Here is a 9,123-nt window from a genome sequence, read left to right as displayed (position 1 = left end):
AAAATCCATATCTCAGACTCGCCAATAAAAATATAAGATTAAGATGGGCAAAAGAACACAGACACTGGACAGAGGAACTCTGCCTAGAAGGCCAGAATCCCGGAATCGCCTCTTCACTGTTGACATTGAGACTGGTGTTTTGCGGGTACTATTTAATTGTAGGCCTGGTCCTAGCTTTGTGATATATAGTAGGTTGGTTCCTGCTAGTACTATAAAGTATAGGGTAAGTCCCGGAAGGTAAGCTCGAGCAGGCTGGTACCTGTAGGGAAAGTCCTAGGGTGTAAATCCTGATTGGGTTAGTTCATGTGACTACTATAAGAACAGGGTGAGTCATAGAAGGTAAGCCCAAGCAGGCTGGAACCTGCAATGGGTAAGTCCTAGGAGGTAAGACCCGGGTGGGGTTGGTTCCCTGCTAAACCTTTAACGAGAGGGTGAAAGTCTCAGTGGCCATGAGGCAGTAGAATGTGTATGGATGGATAAAGTGACATGCTTGTCTACTAGGATAAAAAGTTGCAATTCAGGGTTAAAAGAAAAGCAATAAGATGTTTGAACACTGTTGAATTTGGGTGTATTAGCAGTAGCAATAAAGAGAGGTTGGTTGTATGCCCTGTTGGGGTGGTGAACCATGACAGATTATGTGGAAATAGGAAGATAAGCGTGAATAATTTTGGTAATGTGTGTTATCAACAGTGATATTTGAGGCGCAATACTGGAATAAGACATTAAGTAATCCTTATTCTCCAGTAATACATTTGCAGACGCTATGGTATAGGTTCCAATACAAGGTATTAAGTGCCGTGACCAATTAATAGGCACAAATACAAAAACTATTATCCGGGGAAGTGGCTAGTGCTACCTTGGAAAATTGTTAATAGAAGGTGTGTATTAGAGACAGGAGTGAGGAAATGTAAACACCCTGGGCACCGATGGGAGAGGTTTGGGAATAATAACTATTGATATGGCAACAGAGGGCCCGATTCTCCAAGCGGAGTTAGAGGATTTTAATAAAGCCATGGAGGCGCTGAAAGAAACTGACGAGCATTCTACCAATTCGGCTCGAATATGCGAAATTAATATATGTATTTAGCTACAAAAAGACTGGTACTTCGGCTTCGATGGCAGGTTTGAAACCTGTGATCAAAACGACAATAGTGGGGGTATTGGATGAAATAGAGCAAGATGTTTTAAGAGTGGAATATAACTCCGCTCACTTCGCAGACGAGCGAGGGGTTAATACGGCCACAGTGAAAGTCACCAACAGTGATTTCAATGGCCAAGGTAAGACAAAGAAACGTAGCGAAAAAACATCAAAGCGTAGGGAAATAGTCCCACATCTAAAACAGGGAGCTATCGGACTTTGGAAGAATGGAGGAATGGAATTGAGCCTACTGCATTCTGAGGAAATGCTGCCATGCAAACCTTCACATAGTGGTTTATGGCTCGGTTCGATCAATAGTGGTTCAGAGCCAACTTTTTAATAGAGGCCAGGGATCAAATATTGCGGATTCCTTATGATGAGAAATTGGCTAAATTTGCCACAGGAAATTATATTTTGGATTGAAGAATCTAGGCGAAATGCCAGGGGAATAGATTCTAGAGGTAACAAATTTAAATTAACTGGCCAAACACTCCTTGTAAACTCAGAAAGCCTTGGTTTTTCTTTGATGTCATGAGACATTTTATGTGGTATTACTCTGAAATAGATTAAAATTTGATGTCGTCTTATTCTGAAATAGATTTCTAGAATGTACGAAAGGGTGGCGGGGTATTGGCGAATTAGTGAAGGGATTACTAAACCTAAAATGAACTTTACACTTTTTTAGTTAGTTCATGAACATTGTGGTGCGGTGGTTATGGAGAATAGTACATTAACTTCTTTGGGATAGTTGGCAGTATTTTCACGTCCGGATGAAAAGCGTGCCCAGAGTAAACTGCATGCTACTCAGGCCCAGATGCTAGGATATCCATATTATTAGTATATTTGGATAGAAAACACTCTGAAGTTTCTAAAACTGTTTGAATGATGCCTGTGAGTATAACAGAACTCATATGGCAGGCAAAAAAAAACAATTCTGAGGTTTGTAGTTTTTCAACTCTTTGCTTATCCAAGATAGTGGAAATGGGGTCATATTGCACTTGCTAAGGCTTCCACTAGATGTCAACAGTCTTTAGAACCTTGTTTGAGGCTTCTACTGTGAGGGGGGGGGGGGGGGCGAATGAGAGGGGATTGAGTAAGGTCTCTCCCAGAGTGCCATGAGCTGACCACGCGTGATCACGTGAGAGTTAGCTTGAGTTCCATTGCATTTCTGAAGACAAAGGAATTCTCCGGTTGGAACATTATTTAAGAATTATGTTAAAAACATCCTAAAGATTGATTATATACATCGTTTGACATGTTTCTACGTACTGTAACGGAACTTTTTGACTTTGTCTGCACCTAGTGATCGCGCCTCATGAATTTTGATTACTGGGCTAAACGCGATAACAAAAAGGAGGTATTTGGACATAAATGATAGACTTCATAAAACAAACATTTATTGTGGAACTGGGATTCCTGGGAGTGCATTCTGATTTAGATCATCAAAGGTAAGTGAATATTTATAATGCTATTTCTGGCTTCTGTTGACTCCACAACATGGCGGATATCTGTATGGCTTGATTTTGTGTCTGAGCGCTGTACTCAGATTATTGCATGGTGTGCTTTTTCCGTAAAGCTTTTTTGAAATCTGACACAGTGGTTGCATTAAGAAGAAGTATATCTTCCATATATAAACACTTGTGTTTTCATCAACATTTATGATGAGTATTTCTGTAAATTGATGTGGCTCTCTGCAAAATCACCGGATGTTTTGGAAGCAAAACATTACTAAACATAACGCGCCAATGTAAACTGAGATTTTTGGATATAAATATGAACTTTATCGAACAAAACGTACATGTATTGTGTAACATGAAGTCCTATGAGTGTCATCTGATGAAGATCATCAAAGGTTAGTGATTCATTTTATCTCTATTTATGCTTTTTGTGACTCCTCTCTTTGGCTGGAAAAATGGCTGTGTTTTTCTGTGACTAGGCACTCACCTAACATAATCGCATGGTATGCTTTCGTTGTAAAGCCTTTTTGAAGGCTTTTGCCCTGCCATATGAGTTTTGTTATACACAGACATCATTCAAACAGTTTTAGAAACGTCAGTGTTTTCTATCCAAATCTACTAATAATATGCATATCTTAGCTTCTGGGCCTGAGTAGCAGGCAGTTTACTCTGGGCACCTTATTCATCCAAGCTACTCAATACTGCCCCCCAGCCATAAGAAGTTAAGCTTTCATAGTGTCTATCAAGTTTTTTCCCCCTGAGAATTAGAACTTAACATTATACATACTATACACATTTCATGGCACACAGTATATTTTACATCAGTTATCTTGTTATTTTTTTGTCCCACCCTTCAGCTTCCCTCAACTCCTCTCATCTACCTCTGAACACCATCCAATTTTCTATTTGTCATATTTTTCAACTGTGCTGTGATGTTTCAAAAAAGTTCTGATCCTTTATATTCTTATAGTTTCTACAGATTGTAAATGAAATACATGTTTTGCTAAGAGTATTATTATATATTATTAATTGATTACGACTCTTCAAATCACCCAGCAGATCTATTTGCAGAGAAAGCCCCAGGTAAATGTTGCAATTCTTCAGCCATTCCTGAACCTGTGCCCAAAAATAAGCTACATATGTGCAGTACCAAAACACGTGATCTAATGATTTGACCAAACATTTAGGAAGACGTCATGAAGTACACTCACCAGCCAGTTTTAGTACACCACACTGTTCACAAAAATGAATTGCTCCTACAGACAGGGAATGCAGTATAAAGCAGGCAGGTGGGCATTTTGGCATTCAGTTACTGTTAGATTGAACGTTAGAATGGGCAAAACTAGTGACCTAAGCAACTTTGAGCGTGGTATGATCATCGGTGCCAGGCGCCCTGGATCCAGCTTCTCAGAAACAGCCGCCCTACTGGACTTCTCACACATGACAGAGTCTAGAGTTTACCAAGAATGATGCGACAAACAAAAAGTCAGCGACAGTCCTGTAGGCGAAAACAGCTCATTGATGAGAGATGTCGAAGGAGAATGGCAAGAATCATGCAAGTTAACAGGGCTCCCGAGTGGCGTAGTGGTCTAAGGCACTGCATCTCAGTGCTAGAGGCATTGCTACAGACACCCTGGTTTGAATTCAGGCTGTATCACAACTTCCTCTGATTGGGAGTCCCATAGGGTGGCGCACAATTGGCCCAGCGTCATCGGGGTTTGGCCGGTGTAGGTTGTCATTGTAAATAAGAATGTGTTCTTAACTGACTTGCCTAGTTTAAAAAAAAGTTGGGGTCTCTATAAGCTTCAATATGAGGTCCTAAACCTAGCATGAAAGTATGGGCTAATATAGCCTAAATATTTGCCTTGGGGTAAGTTGAGGTGATGGTAAGTTGAGCAATTTTAAGTGTTTTCTTCCCAGGCCTAACGCAAGGAAAAACGCAGTGGTAATATTTCATTCAGTACAGAAATTTGTATGTGCTTAACTTACCCTGTCCAGCGTCTTAGCTCCATACAGACGTGACGCTTGGCATTCAGGCCAAAGAGTTCAATCTTGGTTTCATCAGACCAGATAATCTTGTTTCTCATGGTCTGAGAGTCTTTAGGTGCATTTTGGCAAACGCCAAGCGAGCTGTCATGTGCCTTTTACTGAGGAGTGGCTTCCGTCTGGTCACTCTACCATAAAGGCCTGATTGGTGGAGTGCTGCACAGATGGTTGTCCTTCTGGAAGGTTCTCCCATCTCCACAGAGGAACTCTAGAGCTCTGTCAGAGTGACCATCGGGAGCTTGGTCACCTCCCTGACCAAGGCCCTTTTGCCTCGATTTCTCAGAGTCTTGGTGGTACCAAACTTCTTCCATTTAAGAATGATGGAGGCCACTGTGTTCTTGGGGACCTTCAATGCTGCAGAGATTTTTTGGTAGCCTTCCCCAGATCTGTGCCTCAACATAATCCTCTCTTGATCTCTACGGACAATTCCTTCGACCTCATGGCTTGGTTTTGCTCTGACATGCACTGTCAACTGTGGGACCTTTTATAGACAGGTGTGTGCCTTTTCAAATCATGTCCAATCAATTGAATTTACCACAGGTGGTCTCCAATCAAGTTGTAGAAAAATCTCAAGGATGATCAATGGTAACAAGCCAGTGAATTGGTGCTCCATTTATCTTTAGACTTAAAGTGTGCCACTAGTGTATTTTCAGTATTTCAAAACATTCGGTGGTGATAAATACAAACAATTAAACTGTTCTTTACTTCCAAAAGCCTACCAACACCATTTTTCTATAGCTACGACAGTATTTGAGGGAGGATGGTTACTAACATCCTGTTGATGACATTGGGCTTTCCGGCTTCTCCTGTGAGGGTTTAAGAGGTGCCGCCACCTCCTGTAAGCAGTGTGCATTTCTCTTTTGGCAAAGTTGTAGGACAGTATAAATCATAGACTGTAGCAGCCTATGTAAACTCAGCAAAAAAAGCAACGTCCCTTTTTCAGGACCCTGTCTTACAAAGATAATTCGTAAAAGTCCAAATAACTTCACAGATCTTCATTGTAAAGATTTTAAACACTGTTTCCTAAGTTTGTTCAATGAACCATAAACAATTAATGAACATGCACCTGTGGAACGGTTGTTAAGACACTAACAGCTTACAGACGATAGGCAATTAAGGTCACAGTTATGAAAACATAGGACACTAAAGAGGCCTTTCTACTGACTCTGAAAAACACCAAAAGATGCCCAGGGTTCCTGCTCATCTGCGTGAACGTGCCATAGGCATGCTGCAGGGAGGCATGAGGACTGCAGATGTGGCCAGGGCAATAACTTGCAATGTCCGTACTGTGAGATGACTAAGACAGCGCTACAGGGAGACAGGACGGACAGCTGATCATCCTCGCAGTGGCAGACCACGTGTAACAACACCTGCACGCGATCAGTACATCCGAAAATCACACCTGCGGGACAGGAACAGGATAGCAACAGCAACTGCCCGAGTTACACTAGGAACACACAATCCCTCCATCAGTGCTCAGACTGTCTGCAGTAGGCGGAGAGAGGCTGGACTGAGGGCGTGTAGGCCTGTTGAAGGCAGGTCCTCAGCAGACCGGCAACAACATCGCCTATGGGCACAAACCCACCGTCGCTGAGCCAGACAGCACTGGTAAAAAGTGCTCTTCACTGACGAGTCGTTGTTTTGTCTCACCAGGGATGATGGACGGATTCACATTTATTGTCAAAGGAATGAGCGCTACACCGAGGCCTGTACTCTGGAGCGGTATCGATTTGGAGGTGGAGGGTCCGTCATGGTCTGGGGTGGTGTGTCACAGCATCATGGGACTGAGCTTGTTGTCATTGCAGGCAATCTCAATGCTGTGTATTACAGGGAGGACATCCTCCTCCCTCATGTGGTACCCTTCCTGCAGGCTCATCCTGACATGACCCTCCAGCATGACAATGCCACCAGCCAAGCTGCTCATTCTGTGCGTGATTTCCTGCAAGACTGACATTACTGTGTTCTTCCATGGTCAGCGAAGAGCCCGGATCTCAATCCCATTGAGTATGTCTGGGACCTGTTGGATCGGCGGGTGAGGGCTAGGGCCCCCCCATAAACATCCGGGAACTTGCAGGTGCCTTGGTGGAAGAGTGGGGTAACATCTCACAGCAAGAACAGGCAAATCTGGTGCAGTTCATGAGGAGGAGATGCACTGCAGTACTTAATGCAGCTGGTGGCCACACCAGATACTAACTGTTACTATTGATTTTGACCCCTCCCCCCCTTTGTTCAGGGACACATTATTCAATTTATGTTAGTCGCATGTCTGTGGAACTTGTTCAGTTCATGTCTGTTGTTGAATCTTGTTATGTTCATACAAATATTTACACATGTTAAGTTTCCTGAAAATAAACACAGTTGACAGTGAGAGGACGTTTCTTTTTTTTTGCTGAGTTTATATCTAATGCAAATAACTTTACTTGGTGAAGGATGTTCAAAAAGGGGGTAGTTTGAGTTTACCCTCCACAATGTGTGGTCACATTTCAAAAAGGCTGACATCCCCCCCAATAAAATGGCTATGGGTTCCTAACATTTAGCAGTGCTGGCTATTCATTGAAATGTACATTGCAAGTTGCAATGTTGTCTGTGGCTTCGATTTGAACATAGTTTGAAGCAATAAACAGGTCATGAAATTAAATTTACATTGGAATGTATGCTTTGTATTAATTAATGCACTCAATACGATAGACTAGAATTGGCTTGACCACAGACAATTTCACCCTTAATGACAGTGATCAACACTTTGTGTGAAGCGGTTTAGAGAGTAGCATCTCTTTAACAAAGCAACTGGAGTCAGGTTAAAGTGAAGACAAATATTCTTAAAATGGTCTGCGGCCGGGGTAAGCCAATCTAAGTTAAAATCCTCTAAAACAAATCATTTGGATGACAGAAAAGGTTTGTAAAGAACACTAAAGTTGTAAAGAACACTGTAAAGACACAACCCCAGCTCACACAACTTTGTCAAAATAGTCCTCATGATAAGAAACCCAATACCAGAGTGACATCTTCTGCACAATAAAGGGACTCCAACTTTCCTGCGCAATAACGTGACTCCAACTTTCCTCCATAGTAAATTAATGTGAACACTAGAAAACACTCCAACTTGTGTGTACACTTGTGTACTACCTACTAGTTATTTTTTTGCAGCTGTCAGAGCTGTGTAGCTTGTTAAAGTGGAGGTGTGTCACCACATGACTAGCACCCTACATGCCGTGTTCAATGATGTATATAAACACTGGATTGCTATTGGCCAATAAGAAGCCTTGAAGCCATTAGTTGCTATATTGACACTCCCCAGAAGCAGTCCTCTATAGGAATGAATGTAATTTTACAGTATTTCAAATAAATGTTTTAAGGACAAAATTACCGGTATTTAAGTATTTTTCTTGTTGTAGTGGGGACAGTAACAGTCAAACTTTCTATCTAAAAATTATACTTTAAGGAAAATGTTTTATTATATATTTTGTATTTGTATGTTTAGCTCACATAATATAATAAAAAATAATGCATTAAGGTGTATAATAGAATAAATGTGGCGAAAACAAATGTAGACATTAATAAATGCATTTCTAAAGCTTCCAAAATATTTGTTACAACGTTGGGGAATTGCCAAGATGGAGGCGCGGTGGCTTCAAAACAGCGCCCCCTGTTTTGTCATCTAGTGCATATATAAATGATTGGCCATATTTCAATGTATTAATCAAACATTAACTTCTGACCTTGTTTTAGGCTACATGGTTTACTACTAACGTATATCATATAACAATTATTCATTATATCTTCAAACTAAAGTGTAGACCCACAGAGTGGGATATTTTAGTGTGTGGATCGATACGCAACTAGAGAGAGCAATAGTAATGGGAAAATTAATGTTTGTTTTGGGATAAATGCCAATCACAGGCTTAAGAGATCATATATGTTTTGTTCTGAGATAATGTCATCAGCTAACGTCACTTCTTGTGAATTTTGAAGCATGTATGTAATAAAAACAAGCACATAATATCATGACCTTTATGAATTATGAAGCCTTTATGTGCTTTATCCCATAGAACAAAACAAAACATATTACTGCACCTGTACATAGCCCATCTATAGTTTAGCCCAAACAACTACCTCTTCCCCTACTGTATTTATTTATTTATTTTGCTCCTTTGCACCCCATTATTTCTATTTCTACTTTGCACGTTCTTCCACTGCAAATCTACCATTCCAGTGTTTACTTGCTATATTGTATTTACTTACTTTATATTGCCTTTACCTCCCTTATCTCACCTCATTTGCTCACATTGTATATAGACTTAATTTTCTACTATATCATTGACTGTATGTTTGTTTGTTTTACTCCATGTGTAACTCTGTGTTGTTCTATGTGCCGAACTGCTTTGCTTTATCTTGGCCAGGTCTCAATTGTAAATGAGAACTTGTTCTCAACTTGCCTACCTGGTTAAATAAAGGTGAAATAAATAAAAAATAAGATGTGTT

The sequence above is a fragment of the Salvelinus alpinus genome, chromosome 35 (genome assembly GCF_045679555.1).
Source record: "Salvelinus alpinus chromosome 35, SLU_Salpinus.1, whole genome shotgun sequence".
NCBI classification, from domain to species: domain Eukaryota; kingdom Metazoa; phylum Chordata; class Actinopteri; order Salmoniformes; family Salmonidae; genus Salvelinus; species Salvelinus alpinus.
This window is presented reverse-complemented; position numbering follows the sequence as displayed.